Raw genomic sequence first — 19,118 nt, 5'->3', positions numbered from 1 at the left:
TTTCTTAATATTTGTATATATTCAAAATTTAAATTATTTCAGTTACTCTACGGTGAAATTCACAATAACAATGTTTGGGGCAGAATAAATTATAAATATATTATTCCAGTGTGAAGGAAAGGATAAATAACAAATGCCAAAGTAAAAAATTACTAATGGTATGGAAATGCAAACCCATATATAATTTTTCAATGATGGATTAAAATTAGCATAAATCTGTTACATACCTGTACCTATGAAATTCATGGGGGGAGGTCAGCCTGACAGTCAAAATCTTCCAAGGAATCACCTTCTCGGACCTCCTACTATACGTCTCCCGTAACACTGCTCTATATGCGTATCAGACCCTCTCCTTCTTTTAACAAGATGACTTCTTTCTTGCCTTATATATCTGCTCATGCTTGTCTCTTAACTTTTCTCCTTAGCGTTTTGTCTGAATTGCTCTGAGGATACCCCATTTCTGTCTTACATTTATCTTTGGACTTACTGCCTCCACTTAGACTATAGGTTGCTTATAGAAGGAACTGTGGATATAGCCCCTTTCTGCTGGATCTTTTCCGACTGTGTTTCTCTAAAGCATTGATATTTCACATGGCCTTGCCTTTGAGTTGTCTACCATCAATTTAGACAAATACCATCATAACTTCACCCACTCCTTTTATTTAACTTCATTCATAATTTTCAATTCTGCATTTCCATCATTGCCTTTTCCCTAAACACAGATGCATCCATGGAACTGCCTTCTCTCTATCTCTTGCTACAGCTCCTCCTCTTTTCCCCTCTCGCTCCGATTAATTGACCATTTCCTTCGTGCTAGCCACTCACACTGCTCTTTAAATCACCATCGAAAAGATGCATTACCATTGTCCCAAATTATCCATATTTAGCTTTTGTTAGATTCCTCAATCTTTCAAAACACAGGACATACTCTAATAGTGGTGAATGATGTTAATATTGTCAGTTCCATATTCTTCTGGCTAATGTGGAAACTCAACCACTAGCTGCTGACAGCAGCTTAGCATTTGATATGTTACTTCTCTTCTAATTTTTCTAATGTGCTAATGAGTCCTTAGTTGACAACATGAAGCAAAAATATAAATGCAATGCAATGACTAACTATAATATTTAGGCTTTATTTTAATGTAGCATATGTTATATATACAGCTAATTATACTTACTAGTTATTAGTTACCCATCTGTTTCTAAATATTACTCATTCTTGTTATAGTGGGTTTTTTTCAATTTTTGAAAAATGTTTATTTATTTTGAGAGAGAGAGAGAAAGTGATGGAGGGAAGGGCAGAGAGACAGGAAGACAGGATCCAAAGCAGGCTCCACACTGACAGCAGAGAGACAGGTGCAGGTCTTAAACTCATGAACCATGAGATCATGACTTGAGCTGAAGTCAGACATTTAACTGACTGAGCCACCCAGATGCCACTCTTATAGTATTTTAAAAAATATTTTATGAATTTGTTTATTAGGAGCTAATTTCAGAGAATATTCATTGAATGTGTTTCTTAAACTTATGGACAGTCATTTTTGTATAGGAGAAAGACCAGACTTAAAAATAATAACAGAGTATGACCACTGGTAAGTTACAGAACTTCTTTAAAGGCGCCATCTCCTTCTATAAAACGAGCTATAATAATACCTCTAAGGGTAACCATGAAAATACCAATTAAATACAGAGGCTATTTAACACAGATGAAACTAACCAATCAGTTCTATAGGATTGTTTGGCCATGCAGGTGTGTATCCGTCAGCTGACATAGAAATTGTATAAGAATTAAAGCTAGCACAATTGCTATTTTGTAACCTTTATAATTGCAACTCATGAGCAATAAAAAAGTACCATCACAGGAGAACAGCAAGGAGAATACCAGCATATATAACATTATTGGATTTATGCATCAAGAGGATGGCTTATGGTTAAGAAATTAGCGGCACCTGGGTGGCTCAGTCTGTTTAGCACCTGACTTTGGCTCAGGTCATGATCTCAATGGTTCATGAGTTCGAGACTCACATCAGGTTCTGTGCTGACAGCTCAGAGCCTGGAACCTGCTTCAGATTCTGTGTCTCCCTTTCTCTGCCCTCCCCCACTCACGTTCTGTCTCTCTCTGTCTCTCAAAAATGAATAAACATTAAAAAAAAATCTGGGAAAATATAAAAAATATAAATATAAATATAAATATAAATATAAATATAAATAAATATTGTTACCAAGGCAGCAGAAACAGAACTAAAGCCATGAGAATTTCGAAGTATTTGTGAACTTGTCGGTAGGGATAAAATAATTTCCTTAATTACACTAGATCATTACTTTACAGTGCAGGATTGTAAGCATTTTTCTCAATATTTTATTACGAACATATTCAAGCATATAGCATACTTTAATAATTCACAGTAAACACCCTATATGCGCTATCTAAATTCTACCATTTACACTGCACTGTACTTCTTTATCACAAATCTGTGTCTTCATCCCTTTAACTGTCTGTCAACCCATCTTATCTTGGCACATTTTGAAGTAAATCACAGACATCAGCATGATATTACGCGATTTTCAAAATGTATTTGTGCAATGTTATTTTTGTCCCTCCAACTCTAAATTCCTCACCCATTCTTTTCTTGGACAATTCTTCAAATTTATAGTTGTTTATGATAAGTGACATTTGTACCCTTTTGTTTTTTTAAAAATGTGTTTATTTTTTCAGAGAGAGAGCACACGGTGGGGAGGGGCAGAGTGAGAGGAGAATCTGAAGCGGGCTCTGTGCTGACAGGCTGAGAGAAGAGAGCTTGATGTGGGGCTTGAATTCATGTACCACAACATCATGACCTGATCTAACATCAGATGCTCAACTGACTGAGCCACACGGGCACTCCGACAATTGTACACTTTTAATTGCATAATCTAAATAATAGCAACCAAAAAATTAAAAATCAATTAATTAACTAAATTTTAACTAGTTAAAAATAAGTTTAGTAAAATAACAAAAATACTCAGCAAATGAAAGCATTCATTACATTTTAGTCCATAGATTTTAAAAAATATTTCATTTTCCAAAAGTAAGTTACATATATATACAATTTTTGCCATAATTGGTAGTAATCTAAAGCATGGAATAATTTGATATGACTGATAGTTTATAAATAAATATTTAGCAAAAATAGTATTTATTATCATATTCCCAATATCATTTGCTTACATAGTCTCACAAAAGAGAAGAAATGATCAACATAGTTTCAAAAACAATGACATAAAATGCCATGTTATTTGAAGAAAAAATTATCTCACCTAGAAAGATTGGCTTCCTTATGAGTTATATTAACACAGAAGATATCAAAATGACATGATTTCTACTCACAGTATTTTGAGAAATGTTTTGAAGGTTATGTGTTGAGATGTTTCCATGTACTTTTAATAAGTACACTGTAAAACTTTTATAATCTTGGAGAATAATTTGTGAGTGTTTTCTTAAAATCATTAATTTTGTATAAAGAGTTTAAAGTTAAATATTTTTAATGTATATTTATTTATTTTGAGAGAGAGAGGGAAGCAGAGACAGAGAGGGATACAGAGACAATCCCAAGCAGGCTCTGAGCTGACGGTGCAGAGCCCAATGCAGGGCTCGATCGCATGAACATGAGATCATGATCTGAATCAAAATCAAGAGTTGGACACTTAACCGACTGAGCCACCGGGTGCCCCCAAAATTTATTTTTAAGTTAAACATAAAGTACACATTGGTGAATAAAGATGTGAAGAAAATAAGTTATTACCTCACTTGTCCCAACCTTAAGTAAATAAAGCAAAACTAAATAAATATGTTATTGAGAAATTTAAAATCCTATAATGCAGTTTATCTTTATGTGCCACTTATTGTTTATCTAATTTTTATACAAGTTCAATGCCCTATAGTATAAGAATATGAGCTCAATAGTTAAAGAACTCTGGCTTCCACGTATAAAGGTGATGTCTGTTATCTAGGATGAGTTTTCTAAGCTTAGGCTCAGCATCCTGAGTGTAAGATCGAGAGTATTAAATCTATGGTTTTTATAAGGATAAGAGCACATGTGCCCTTCTCAGAAGACTTGAGAATACCAACACACGTCTGTTACATGTGCAAAAATAACCTAGAATTGGCAGAGAGTTACAGGTAGGGAAAAAGTAGAAATGGGATTTGTGCCATCAACATAAAAGCAGAAAGATGGGATCAATTCACAGAAGAACCCATAACCCAAAAAAGACAGAAGACCCTAAAAAAGATTTAATTGAGTGATTCCCACTCAGGAGGTTCTCGATGTATACACTGTGAATGAGTGGGGATTGACAGTGTGCAGCGGTTCAGTTGTCAGGAGAATTGTTCGAAAACTCTCTTGAGTTTATGGGGTAGTCAATCCCTTCTTCCCCATGAGCTTGTTCTGAGGCAGAGGTAATAAAGGGTTTATTTCATGCTGAAGCTGTGATCAAGCTCTGAATGTCTCAAGAATCTCTAGAAATGATGAAGCCCTTATTCCATGAGACAGACTTCCAGCTTACCTTCAGCCGTGATGGTAACAATCATCCAGGACAAGATCCCTAAAGTAGAACGTGCATTAGTCTCCACAGAGTGCTTAGATAGACTTGCAGCTAGTTGTTAAAAACTAGCTCCTAATTAGTAGATTTTGTGACTTATGAATCTCATATTTGAAATAAAAATGCTATAGCAGAATAGAGAGAGCTAAAGTTGAGGGAGTCTCTCAAAATGCAGTAGCATAAAATATGGAAAATATAAGATGAAAGACAGCTCTGTGACTCCATTACCAACACATCCAGCATTAAGGAGGAGAAGAAAAGAGTAAAGGAAGGAGAGAAAAATAGAAACTACCAAAAAATCCCCTCAAACTGAGTATGTACTTCAGCCGTCAGTGTGAAAGGGAAAACTGAGCTGTGATTAGTAAAGAGGAAAACTACATCACACCCCAAAACTTTCAAAATCCGAGTATAAAGCAGAAATTTAAATCATCAAGATTTAATTTGATATTCCAGTGGAGTAGTGGCTGGAGGGCCTCAGTGAACTTGCCTCCCTCAAAAACAGTGGAAATGCTGGGAAAGCAACTGAATTCAAGCACCCGTTTTCAAGCATTCCAGAAATTAGCCAAATTGACAAAAATGAAAAATAACCAAAATCACAGAATGAACTGAAAATTGACTAAGAGAAACTACTGGACCTCGCTCAGTAACATAATGAGGTTCATTTTAAAGTTTTAATTTGAAGATATTCCAACACCCCTCCCTTCCTAGACAGTGGCTTTGTAGCCAAAACCCAGTAGCACTGCAGAAAATGGAGTGGTCTGACCTCATCCAGAGCAGAATCAATAATTTGGTTTAATTTGCAGCTTCCTGAGAATTCTCTATTCTCAGTGTGGTGGCTGTGTGACTCAGCACATAGCTCAGCAGGGGCGGAGGACAAAAGGACACAGAGGATCTACCCCAGGACATGAACTAAAACAATAGCAACCTGCAGCAACATCTTGACCACCTAAGCCTGAGATTTCCACTGGAGCAAACAAAAGCCTGGGCTGGAATTTAAAAGAAAGTCTTGGAAAACTAGACAATGATTATGAATTTAGGGAAAGCTCTGACATACTTTTGGGGGTTTATGATCAAGGCTGTGTGCATGCCCAGGAAAGACCTGGGAACACCAAAGACCCCAGTTGCTTACTCTGACTGAACTGGAGAACACACACAGTCAGGAGGTTAAAGTTAAATTTGTCTTGTTAATGTCCTGAAATTGGAAGATGTGCCTTCACATGCAGATTTCCATAGTAAGATGTAACAGACTCATAGGCAATACGCATAATGAAAGTGTCTGACCAATAGTTGGCTGACCTAGATGTGACCAATAGGCAGTGAGGCTTAAACATGTAAAAAAAAGTATAAAACAGAGAATTTTATGAACACACTACAGAGAATACACATTTTATAGATTTAATGCAAGAAAGTGCTAAACAAAGAAATAGCAATAAGAAAAACAACAACAACTGAAACACCAACAATAAACTTTGGGAAAGTGGAACAATCTAATACCAAGAGTTGTTACAAGATATTATCTAAAATAGTTTCCATCAAAAAATTATGATGTGTGCAAAAAGCAGAAAAGTATGTACAGGATAAACACCAACCAACAGATTATGCCTTGAATGGGGCTCAGATTCTGGATTCACTAGACAAAGACTTTAAATTAGCTATAATCAATATATTTAAATTATTAGAGAAAACAATGTCTAAAGAATTAAAGAAAAATATGACAATGGTGTCTTACCAAATAGCAAGTAACAATGGAGAGGTTACATGAAAAAGTGTCTATAGTTGAAATATTCATTAACTGAAATGAAACATTTACTAGTGGGACTTAAGAAGATTTTAGTTGGCAGAAGAAAGAATCAACAATCTTGAATATTGGACAATAGACACTAACCAATCAGAACAACAAGAAAATAACAAAGAATGAAGAAAACGATTATAATCAGTACCCTGTGGCACGTTAGCAAACATATCTGCATATGTATAATGACAGTCCAAGAAGTAGAAGAAAAATAGAAAGGGACAGAAAAAAATATTTGAAGAAATAATACTTGAAAACTTCTCAAAATAAATTAAAAAATAATCTACACTAAATTCAGTGGGCAAAATATGTGAAGGGGAGTAAAAGACACAAGCTTCCAGTTATGGAATGAATAAGTCGTGGGAATGAAGTCTAGGGAATATAGTCAATGATACTGTAATATTATTGTATGGTGACAGATGGTAACTACACTTGTGGTGAGCACAGCATAATTCAGACTTATTGAATCACTATGTTGTACACCTGAAACTGTTACATTGTGTGTCAACCATCAAAACAAAACGCACAAACAAAATGAAAACCAAAACAACAACAACAACAACAAAAACTCCAGTAGGATAAATTCAAAGAGAACCATACCTAGACTTTATTAGAGTCAATTTGGTGAAAATCAAAAACAAAAAGAGAAAATCACATACATGGGATCATCAATAATAATAACATAGGAAAAAATGAGCAAAATGGCAGATGAAAATACTGCATTTAGAGTGATTGCATCCAATGTAAAATGTTTAAATGCCTCAGTTTAAGGTAGAAATTGAAAAAATAGAAAAAACATTGTCCAATTAAATGCTGTTTATAATAGATAGGGTTTAGATTCAGAAACACAGATAGATTGAAGGTTAAAAAATGGAAATATATATGTATATATATATATATATATATATATGACATATATATGCTAGAAGCAATAATAAAACAGAACTAAAGGGCCTGTGTTAATATCAGACAAAATAGACTTTAAAACATAACTGTTACATGAGAAAAAAAGGGGGCATTTTATAGTGTGGAAAAAGTGAATTTTTCCAGAAAACACAGGAATTGTAGATATACATGCACCTAGTAATATTAGTTAAATGCGTGAAGGAAAAGTATACAGAATTGAAGGGAGATGTAGACAACCCAACCATATGAGTTGCAAACTTCAATACCTCATTTACAATTATGGATGGAACTACTGGGAAGAAGATGAATAAGTAACGAGAAGACTTAGAAAACAGCTAGTTTGAGACATCTAGAGGACATTCTACCCAACAACAGCAGAATACATCTTTTTCTCAAGTCCTCAAAGAATGTTCTTCATGATACACCCTATGCTATGACATAGAAAAGTCTCAATACATCCAAAAAGATTGAAATCATATGAAATACATTCTCCATCAATATGAGATTAAATTAGAATAAGCAACAGAAGAGAATGGGGGAACTTCATAAATACAGTTGATTCTTGTTATTTGTGATAATTATGTGCTATAAAGTCTTCATGACCAGTAATTCAGCAAATATTGAAATATCGCTTCTAGGGGAAATACAGGGTTGAGTTCCTGCAAACCTCTGGTCACAGCATTTTCATCAACTAATTAATTAATAAATAGCTTTGTTTTTATGTGTGTTTTCATTTAAAGACAACTTATTTAATATTACTGTTGACTCTTTAACACTGAACTCGCAGTCATCAGCACTATAACTTATGCCCAAGCAAAGCTTACCCAACATGTGTGTTCTCTCTGTAGGCGCATTACAATGTTCCTGCAATTAAAATATCAAACAGCACTTCAGCACTGTGCTTTGGGGACATTTTAAACGGCAAAGTTTAAATACGATACAAAAATGTGAAAATCTTGACACTAAATACAGTGCAAAAAAAGCTACGTTTTGGTGTACAGTGTATAATATGAGAGCTCAAACAGGAAGTCCAAGTATCACCTTGTTTGGCCTCTGCTGGGAAAGTACATGGCGTGTCACTAAAATTTTTCACTGCTTTGCATATATCCACAAATGACCGTGAAAACAGTGTGAATAGATTTTGGAATTACAAATAAATATCAGCACATGGGTAAATTTGCAATAGAGATTCCACAAATAATGAGAATCGACTGTACGTGATGGGGAGAAGGAAAACTGCGAAACTGGCAGTGAGTCGAAGGTTAAATCACAAGAAAAATAAGTAAATATTGTGCGATAAATGAAAACCAAAAGCAATCTATTAGAATTTATGAAATGGAGATAGATCAGTGATTGAGGAAAAGTCACATCTATAAATGTTTAATTAAAAAAGAAAAGATCTCAAATCAGCATCCCGGATTTTCATGTAAAGAAACTAGATAAATAACACTAAATTGAAATTAAAGCAAGCAGAACAAAGAAAGTAATAAAAATTAGAACAGAAAAATATAAAATAGAAGATAAAAGCGAGACATAATATCACCAAAATCAAAAGTTGATGCTTTGAAAGATAAGCCAAATCGAGAACCCTTTGAGAAATCTCATAAAGCATAGAAAAGACTCAGATTGTTAAAATCATGAATGACAGAGAGGACATCATTCCTGATGGAGCATATTAAAAAAAGATAAAAAGAGAATAAAGGAACGAGACTTTATGTCAACCAACTAGGTAACTTAGATGAAAGGAATTATGGAAAGACACAGACTGCCTACCAAAAATGACTCCAGGAGAAATAGTAAGTTGATTAGACTTAATGAAAGTAAGCATTAAAATAACAATTTGAGGACTTCCCATAAAGAAAATGATTTCATAAATGAACACAATACTAACAATATTATTATACAATATGATATATTGAATTATATAATATAATATTATTAATATTATTGATACTAATAGAAATGGAATCCAGCAGAGTTTTAAAATATTGATAAACCATGACCAAGTGGGATTTATTACAAGAATGCATGATTGGTTTATCACCCCCAAATCAATCGATGTGATACACCATATTCATAGAATTTAAAATACATGTATTGTCTCAGTAAATACAGAAGCATAGAAGTTTGACAAGCCCAAGACCCTTTCATAATAAAAACACTCAGTGTAGGAAAAGCAGGGAAATTCCTCAATCTACTAAAGAGCATCTGTGTGTAACCCATAGTGAGCATCATACTTAATGTAAGAATAAATGTTTTTCTGGTAAGATCAGGAACAGGACAAAGAAGTCTGCTTTTACCACCCTTACTCAACATTGTACTGATGTTTAGCAAGGACAGTTAGACAATAAAAGAAATAAAACTATCTCAACTCGCACATGCTGATCTTGTATACTGAGAATAATAAGGAACCCTCTAAATACTATGTTCACTAATAAATGAGTTCAGCAGTGTTTCATTATACAAAATCAACATGCAATTATCAATTACATATCGTAACCATGAACGCTTCCTAAATGAAATTAAGAAAACAATTCTACTTAACATCTAAATAAATTAAATAGGAAAATATGTAATAACAGAAGTGCAAACTTATACACTGAAAACAATGTAACATTGTTGTACGAAATTTGAAAGATTTGCCTAAAGGGAAAGATATTCTATATTTGTTCATTAGAAAACAATATTGTGAAAAAAGCAATTTCTCCCTAAACTGAACAACAGATTCAATAAAAACCCTTTCAAAAAAGCCAGCTGTTTTTATCGTTGAAATTGACAAGCTAATCTTAAAATTTAATGAAAATGCAGGGGATCCAGATTAGCCAAAGTAGTTGAGAAAGAATGAAATTGTACAACACACACTTCTTTGACTATTACTCAAAATTAGTTCCTTTGTCTTCCATAGCGATAAGAACACATACTGGAAAAAATACTGGCATTTTTCCTTGAAAGTAGCATGCTTATGGAAAATTGCATTTGAAATGCTCATTAATATATTGATTTTAACAAAAATCAAACTCTGTTGCTTTTCACAAGACCATAGCCCTAGATATTGCATAATCAGCATTTCTGTGTATCCGAATGCTTCTGAATTTGCACAGCAATGAGTGATAGAGTAAGGAGACACTGCTAGGGATTTTAGACAGAACAGATCCTTATTCTTAGACTGAAGGAAATAAAGCACTGAATGTTTGCCACTGTAACTACAGATTTAATATAGTAAGAGAGCCATTGCCAAATCCCTTTTATTGTACAATATAAGTTCACAGGAAGTTATAAAGATAACACAGAGACATTCCATGTAGTCTTTATCTTCTTTATATCTTATAAATCTATATATAAGTATAGTATATACTATAGTATAATATAATAAAACCAGGAATTTGACATTGATGCAATATGTATATAGTCATATGTCAATTTTAGCATGTGTGCATTTGCAGAACCATTTCCACAATCAAGATACAGGACTTCCTTTGTCGTGTTGGCCCAGCTCTAACTTCTGCCATTCCTAAATCCTAGTAACAATGAATCTGCTTTTTCATTTCTGTAATTTTGTCATTTGAGAATATCATATAAATTAAATCATGCAATATGTGCCATTTTGAGATTGATGCCTTTTCGCTCAGCATAATGACCTTGAGATCCACCCAAATAGCTATGGATATCAATAGCTTCTTCTTTTTTGTTGCTGAGTAGTATTCCATTTTATGGATGTGGACCACATTTGTTTAACTATTTACCTGTTGAGGAACACTTGCTTGTTTCCACTGTTTAGTTACTGCGAACAAAGCTGTTAGGAACAATAGCGTGCAGGACATGAGATTTCATTTCTCTGGACAAATGCCCAAGAGCACCGCTGTTCAGAACAGTGTGGAAAATGGTTGTTTAGTTTTTAAAGAAAATGTCAAATTATTTTTCTGAGTGGCTCTAACATTTCATGTTTCCAACAGTAATGTGTGAGGAATCCAGTTTCTCTACATCCTCACCAGCATTTGGAATTGTTATTACTTTTTATTTCAGTGGTTTTCTTCATAGTCTTAATATACATTTCCCTAATGGCTAGCCATGGTGAACAACTTTTCATGTGCCCATTTTGTACCTGTACATTCCCTCTTGGGAAATGTCTCTGTTTGTTGACCACTTCCTAATTGTATTTTTTAGTTTGTTTTACTATTGAGCTTTATGAGTTCTTTATCCTATCTGTGAGGCTTTGTTAGATACGCTGTTGGCAAATAGTTTCTTCCAATATGTAGGTTGTCTTTCAACTTAATAGGGTATCTTGCAGAGAAAGATTTAAAATTTTCATAAACCCCATTTACTAATTCTTTTATAGAGTATGTCTTTGGTGTCATGTCAAGAATTTTTCAACAGGTCCAGGTGCCAGATTTTTCTCCTGTGCTATCTTCAAAAAATTCCCTGGGCCTGCCATTTACATTTAACCATAACGCATCTGAGTTCACTTTCTTCCTGTAAGCTGTTAGGCTTAAATTGACCTTCACTGGTTTGTCTATCGATGCCCAATTACTTCAGCAACATTTGTTGTAAAGACTATTTTTCTCTATTGAATTGCTTTTATAGCTTTGTAAAAAAATGTGATGGGCATACTTGTGTGGCATTGTTTCTTCGTTTATCTATCCCTGTCAATATTATATAATTCTGCATACATTAACCATACTTTAAATGAAAAAAAAAAACAAATGATTCCTTCTATTTTATTCTTACTTTCCAGAATTGCTTTAGCTATTGTAGTCCCTTTATCTTTCAATAGACATTTTATAATTACCTTGTCTGTATCTATGAATAATTTCACTAGGATTTTGACAAGGATAGCATAAAACATACATCAAGTTAAGAATTGATATCTTTACTATATTGATAGAGGAATGAAAGCTGGATATTTTGCTGTTTCTTTAGGTCTTTTTATTTAATTCTTCTGAATTGTGTACTTTTCATCCTATAATCCCCATTGGTGCATTACATTTAGGAAAATCATTTTTTGAAGGAATGTAATAGGCATTTTTAAAAATTTTGTTTTCCAAATGATGACTGTGGACATTCTCCACTTGTTCCTTATTTTAGAGGAAAGCGTTTAGTCTTTCACCGTTCAGCATGATGTTGTTTTAAATCTTTAATAGAAGTTTTTGTTTTCCTCAGGTTGTGTTAGTTCCCCTCAATTTTTATTTTTCTGAAAGTTTTCATTGTGAATATTTATCAATGAGTATGGCTACGTAAATTTTGTAGCTTATTAATATGGTGGGATATGTAATAGATTCTCAAACGTTGAACCTGTCTTACATTCCTAAAATAAATCTTACCTGATAATGATGCGTAATGTATATATATTGATGAATTACATTTGTCAAAATTGTGTTAAATATTTTTCTGTTTGTATTCATGAGGAATATTGGTCTGTAGGGATTTTTGGTATTTTGTCTGTCTCTTTGTTTTTGATACTATCTTTGCCTGGTTTTTGTATCAGGATAAAACCATCTTATAAAATGAGTTGGAAATGGTTCCTTCTCTTCTATTTTCTGGAAGATACTGTGTAGAATTATTGATTCTTTAAAGGTTTGGTAGAGTTCTCTAATGAAAACATTTGGGCCAGGAAATTTTCTTTTTGAGACTTTTAAAATTATTAGTTCAGTTTACTTAATAGATAGCTATTCAAATGATGTATTCGTCTCAAATGAGTTGTGGTAATTTTTACTTTTCTTTTTTTTTAATTTTTTTAAATGTTTATTCATTTTTGAAAAACAGAGACAGAGCACAAGCAGGGGTGGGGCAGAGAGAGAGGGGGACACAGAATCAGAAGCAGGCTCCAGGCTCTGAGCTGTCAGCGCAGAGGCTGACACGGGGCTTGAACCCACGAACCATGAGATCATGACCTGAGCTGAAGTCGGATGCTCAACCGACTGAGCCACCCAGGCACACCCTGTAATTTTTACTTTTCAAGGACTTGGTCAATTCTAAGTTGTCAAATTTATGTGTGTAGACTTTCTAATAGTATTTCCATATTCTTCATTTCATTATTGTTGCTTTGATGTCTGTAGATTTTATAATGATACCCCAGTTCCATTCCTGTGAGTAATTCATACCTTTTTTCTATTTTTCTGTTAGTCTTTCCAGAAACATTTCAAAGTACCAGAATTATTTTTTCATTAATCTTCTCTTAGAGTTCTGTAATCAACTCTATGATTTCTGCTCTTAATTTTATTAATTTGCTTCTTTCTGGTTTCTTTGATTTTATGTTGCCTTCCTTTTTCTAATTTCACAAGGTAGTATTTTTAGATTGTTGAATTGAAACTTCCTTATTTCTAATACAAACATTTGATGCTATAGTTTCTTTCCTAGCACTGCATTTACTGCATTCCACAAACTTTGATACATTGCATTTCTATTTTAATGCAAATCAATGTGTTTTTAATTTTCTTCAAGGTTTCTTTTTTTGATCAACAGATTTTATTGAGAAGTGTGATACTTAATTTCTAAGTGTTTGGGGATTTTCCTGTTATCTTCCTAGAATTTATTTCTAGTCTGATACAGTTTGTCAGAGAACATACTCTGTATGATTTCAATTTTTTTTCTAATTAGTTGACATTTTCTTTATGGCCCAGGATATAACCTCATTATGGCTTCACAAGAGTAGGATCCTAGACCTTGGCTAATGGAAACGAGAGTAAGGTCTCAGTTTTTCCGTAGCATTTGTCCAGAGTAGAACAATTAATGGATGCACATTTTCTGCCTGACTAGACTGCCCCTTTTCAGGTGACATGGCTAGAGAAAGTCGATATCTGTTGGGTTTTTTTCATTTCGTGTTTTTTTTTAATTTGTTTGTTTTTCTATAATCAGTGATGTTTCTGGGTTCCCAGCCTTGTTTGGAATATATGATGCAAAAAGAAAAACTCACCATGAGAACTCACCAGGGTCTTATTCCTCAAGTCCAGAGTCTCTGGATCCCTAGCTTATCTGCCTTCTCCTCTCCTTTCACAGTGTCCTGTTGTTTGTTTTTACATACTATTTCCAGAGCTTTTTATTACACTCAGGGGGAGAGATAAGGAAACATATCTACTCCATCATTCCAAAAGTAGAACTGTATTTTTAAAGTACTATTAATGCCACTTCTAAAAAATATAATTGTCCTAATGAGTCTGATTCTTAGTTTTTCACCTTTAATAACCCCAACTAAATAGTGACAGAAATATAACAAAAATTAGACGGTGAAAGTTTAATTGTGGATATGGTTCTTCTTATTATGGCAATAACAAACAAGGAGACTGAATCACTGATCAAAAACCTTCCAATAAAGAAAAACCCAGGATCAAAAGGATACATAGGTGAATACTAACAATCATTCAAAGAAGAATTAATACTGACCGTTTTTAAACTCTTTTAAAAAATACAAGAGGAAACACTCCCAAAATGATTTTATGAAGGTAGAATTACCCTGATTCCAATGCGAGACAAAGACAGGATTAAATGAAAGTAAACTACAGGCCAGTATCGCTAAAGAACATGGATGCAAAAATCCTCAGTGAAATACTAGGAAATCAAAATCAACAGCACATTAAGAGTATCATAAGGGGAATTTATGCCTGGGATAAAAGGATGGTTCAACATACAAACATCAGTGTGATATTAGCAGAATAAAAGACTACATTAGCAGAATAAAAGAGAAAATTCCCATGATCATCTCAATAGATACAGAAAGCATTTGACAAACTTCAGCATCTTTTCATTATAAAAATTTGCAATAAAAAAGTACAAAAAACCCACAAATATAAACACAATAAGGTTATATTTGGAAAACCCACAACTAACATCATAACGAATAGGGAAACACTGAAAACATTTCTTCTACAATCTGGAATGAGGCAAGTGTGCCCACTTATGCCAGTGCTATTCAACAAAGTACCAAAAGTGCTAACCAGAAATTAGGCAAGAAAAGTAAATAAAAGACTTCTAAATTGGAAGCAAAGAGGTAAAATTATTTCTGTTTGCAGATATGATAATATGCATAGAAAACCCTGAAGATTCCACAAAATTATGATTAAAACTAAAAGGAATTCAGTAAATTCACAGGATACAAAATTGACATAAAAATCAGTGGCATAATCGTACACTAGCAGAAAACTATCTGAAGATAAATTTGGCAAACAATCTTATTCATAATCACAACAAAAAGTGTGTATTACTTAAGAATTAAACAAAGAAATGCAGGATTTATACACTGAACTTTATAAAACACTGATGAAGGAAATTCTAAAAGACACAGATAAATGGAAAGACATCCCATGCTTATGAAATGGAATAATTAACGTTGTTAAAATATTCATATTACCCAAATGATCTGTAGATTCAATGGAATATCTACCAAAATCACAATCATGTTTTTTTTTTCAGAAATAGAAAAATCATAAATTCATATGGAATCACAAGACCCCAAGTAGCTAAAGCAACCTTAAGTGAGAATGAGAAAGCTGTAGGATCACATTTCCTAACTTCAAATTATATGACAAAGCTACAGTAACCAAAACAGTACAGTACTGCCATAAATATAAACATATAGACCAATGATTAGAATACAGATTCCAGAAATGAACCCACACATTTATAATCAACTGCTCATTGACAAAGGTTCCAAGAACACACAGTGAATGGTTCTTCAACAAGTGATGCTGGGAAAACTAGATAAGCACATGCAAAAGAATAAAACTGGATCAATATCTCATAGCATACATAAAAATTAACACAAAGGCTTAAATGTATGACCTGAAGCCATGCAACCATGTTTCCTAGAAGAAAACATAAGGAAAGAACTTCTTTACATCAGTCTTGGCAATAATTTGTTTGGATATGATGCCAAAAACATGGGCAACACAAGACAAAATAGACAAGTGGGACCACATCAAGCTAGAAAGCTTCTGTACAGGGAAGGAAATAATCAAGAAAATGAAAAGGCAATCTACAGAAAAGGAAAATTGTTTGCAGACTGTATAGCCAATAGTAATGTCTAAAATATATAAAGAACTCAAACAAATCAATACCAAAAATACAAATAACTCAATTAAAAAATGGGCAAATGTCCTAATAGACCCTTCTCAAAAGAAAAAATTTGTATGACTAACGCCTATATGAAAACATGCTCAACATCAGTAATCACCAGGGAAATGTAAATCAAAATCATAATGAGATATCAGTTCACACTTACGAAGATGGCTCTTACCAAAAAGATAAGCAATAATAGTGTTGGCAAGAATGTGAAGAAAAGCAAGGCCTTGTGTACTGATGATGAGGATGTAAATTGGCTCAGCCACTATGGAAAACAGTATGGACATTTCTCAGAATATTAAATAGGCTTACTGTATTATCCAACAATCCCGATTCCAGGTATATTTCCAAATGAAATGAAATCACTGTCTTGAAAACATATCTACACTGCCATGTTCATTGCCGCATTATTCATAATAGGCAAGCGATGGAACAAAACTTACTGTCCTTTGACAGACAAAGAATATATTACACACACACACACAATGAAATACTGTTCAACCTCATAAAAAAGGATTTTGTGCCATTTGTGACATGGATGGAACTGGAGGACATTACGCTAACTAAAATAATAGGCAAGACACAGAAAAAAATACCGCACAATCTAACTCACACATTGCATCTAAAACAGTCAAACCTTGAAGCAGAAAGTAGAAGGGTGATTGCCGAGGCTTGGGGGAGGGGGAAATGAGATGATGTTGGTTAAGGGTGCAAAATTTCAGTCATGCAAAATGAATAGAACCTAATATATAGTGTGACTGACGATAGTTAACAACACTATATTGTGTATTTAAAATAAAATCTCTCTCCACCCCTGCAAACACAATGGTAAGTATGTAGATGTGATCATATGCTAATTAGCTTGATTTGGGTGCTCTTTTCACAATGTATGCAAATATCAAAGCATCAAATCATCCACCTAAAATGCATACAATTGTATATGTCAAAGATATCACAGTAAACTAGTACAAAGAAATTAAAAAAATAGGGGACCCAGAACTTAAAATATGGGTCAGAAAAGATGATTAAATATGGAAGCTGTACAGTGTTTCTTTTATTTTGAAAATGATTTAAGGAGTGATAAAATAGTTTAGACAGTAGACTCATATCTTGTAATATGTAATAATAAAGAGATAATTATTGATAAAACATGCTTTAATTTAATAACACATATGTACATTTCCAGTTACAAGGTGAATGCATATAACCAAAGGTTATTTAACAAGTAATATGGTTTGTTTGGGGGACATGACTGCTTGAGTTGCCATATGTATTACAAGATAAAAGTTCTAATTAACTTTTTGGTTGTGAAAAGTTCTCATAAGTACGGAAAAAAAGTCATGTGGATTTACCTGGGAGTTGGGGGAACTTTGTTTTTTTTTTCTTTTTGTTTTTGTTATTGTTCTTTATGGCTGTATGAGCTCAATGTCATAATACAAAAGCCCATTATGCATTTTTCTCTGAAAGGAGAAACTCATAAATTCTCACTTCATTACTCAGAAAGCTTAATAAATTTGCCATCTGTTTTCCAAAGCCTCATTTAACTTCTCAGAACTTTCCTAGTAGAACAGGGAAATGGTTCCCAGTTGAAGTCATGAGCAATATTGTTTGTAGCTATTTGACAATTTACCAAAAAATCATTATTGCTATTGGGAACTTTAAAAAAAAGTGGCTTATATCTGATGTTAATGTAAACACTACTATATCAAGGATTACTAGCATTCTCATAGTTGTTCCTACTAAATTTTCCAGCCATATATTTTTTCTTCACTACTTCTAATATTTTGTTTTTATACTTATGTGTATGTGTTTTAAAATTATAATTTGATATAATATGGCCAGACAGTCCTCTGACTTCAAAACAGGTTGTCTTTGAAAAACATCAAAGAAGCTTTATTCATTGAAATTCGTAGCAATTCCCCTCCAAGGAAACACTTAAAATATTTCCTAAGCTAGTGTATATAGTATATTAATCCTAAATTACTAAATTTGAGATCTGGAAGCCAAGGTAGTGCTTTTATGCACAGTACAATAAGAGTAGGAAAAAAGCAATTGTGTTTCTATTTAGAGGAACAGTGCAGAGTATAGAAACATTTTTACATTGATTTGGTCATTGGAGGATTTTCCCAAAAACCATTTCCTGCCCGTATTCTCCACAGTCTCAGTGACTCTGTGCTGCCACAAGATACCTTTTCACAAATATATGGTTCAGTAAGACTCAAGTCAGAAATCAAGGATTGACTTCCCGTAATACCACCTTCTAGCTAATCTCCATAAATCTTCCTTTTCTCATTATAAATTGTGGATGTCAATACTACCCAAAGCTATCTACACATTCAATGCAATCCCAATCAAAATTGCACCAGCATTCTTCTCGAAACTAGAACAAGCAATCCTAAAATTCATATGGAACCACAAAAGGCCCCGAATAGCCAAAGTAATTTTGAAGAAGAAGACCAAAGCAGGAGGCATCACAATCCCAGACTTTAGCCTCTACTACAAAGCTGTCATCATCAAGACAGCATGGTATTGGCATAAAAACAGACACATAGACCAATGGAATAGAATAGAAACCCCAGAACTAGACCCACAAACGTATGGCCAACTCATCTTTGACAAAGCAGGAAAGAACATCCAATGGAAAAAAGACAGTCTCTTTAACAAATGGTGCTGGGAGAACTGGACAGCAACATGCAGAAGGTTGAAACTAGACCACTTTCTCACACCATTCACAAAAATAAACTCAAAATGGATAAAGGACCTGAATGTGAGACAGGAAACCATCAAAACC

The 19,118-nt window shown here is 33.6% G+C and overlaps 1 protein-coding gene across 2 annotated transcripts in view; it reads left to right on the top strand.

Annotated features, from left to right (window-relative positions):
- The window catches only part of SNTG1 (syntrophin gamma 1), a 327,584-nt gene that overhangs the window by 298,072 nt on the left and 10,394 nt on the right, over positions 1–19,118 (top strand). The window lies entirely within an intron of this gene.

Source organism: Panthera uncia, chromosome F2 (genome assembly GCF_023721935.1).
Source record: "Panthera uncia isolate 11264 chromosome F2, Puncia_PCG_1.0, whole genome shotgun sequence".
NCBI lineage: Eukaryota > Metazoa > Chordata > Mammalia > Carnivora > Felidae > Panthera > Panthera uncia.
This window is presented reverse-complemented; position numbering and strand designations above follow the sequence as displayed.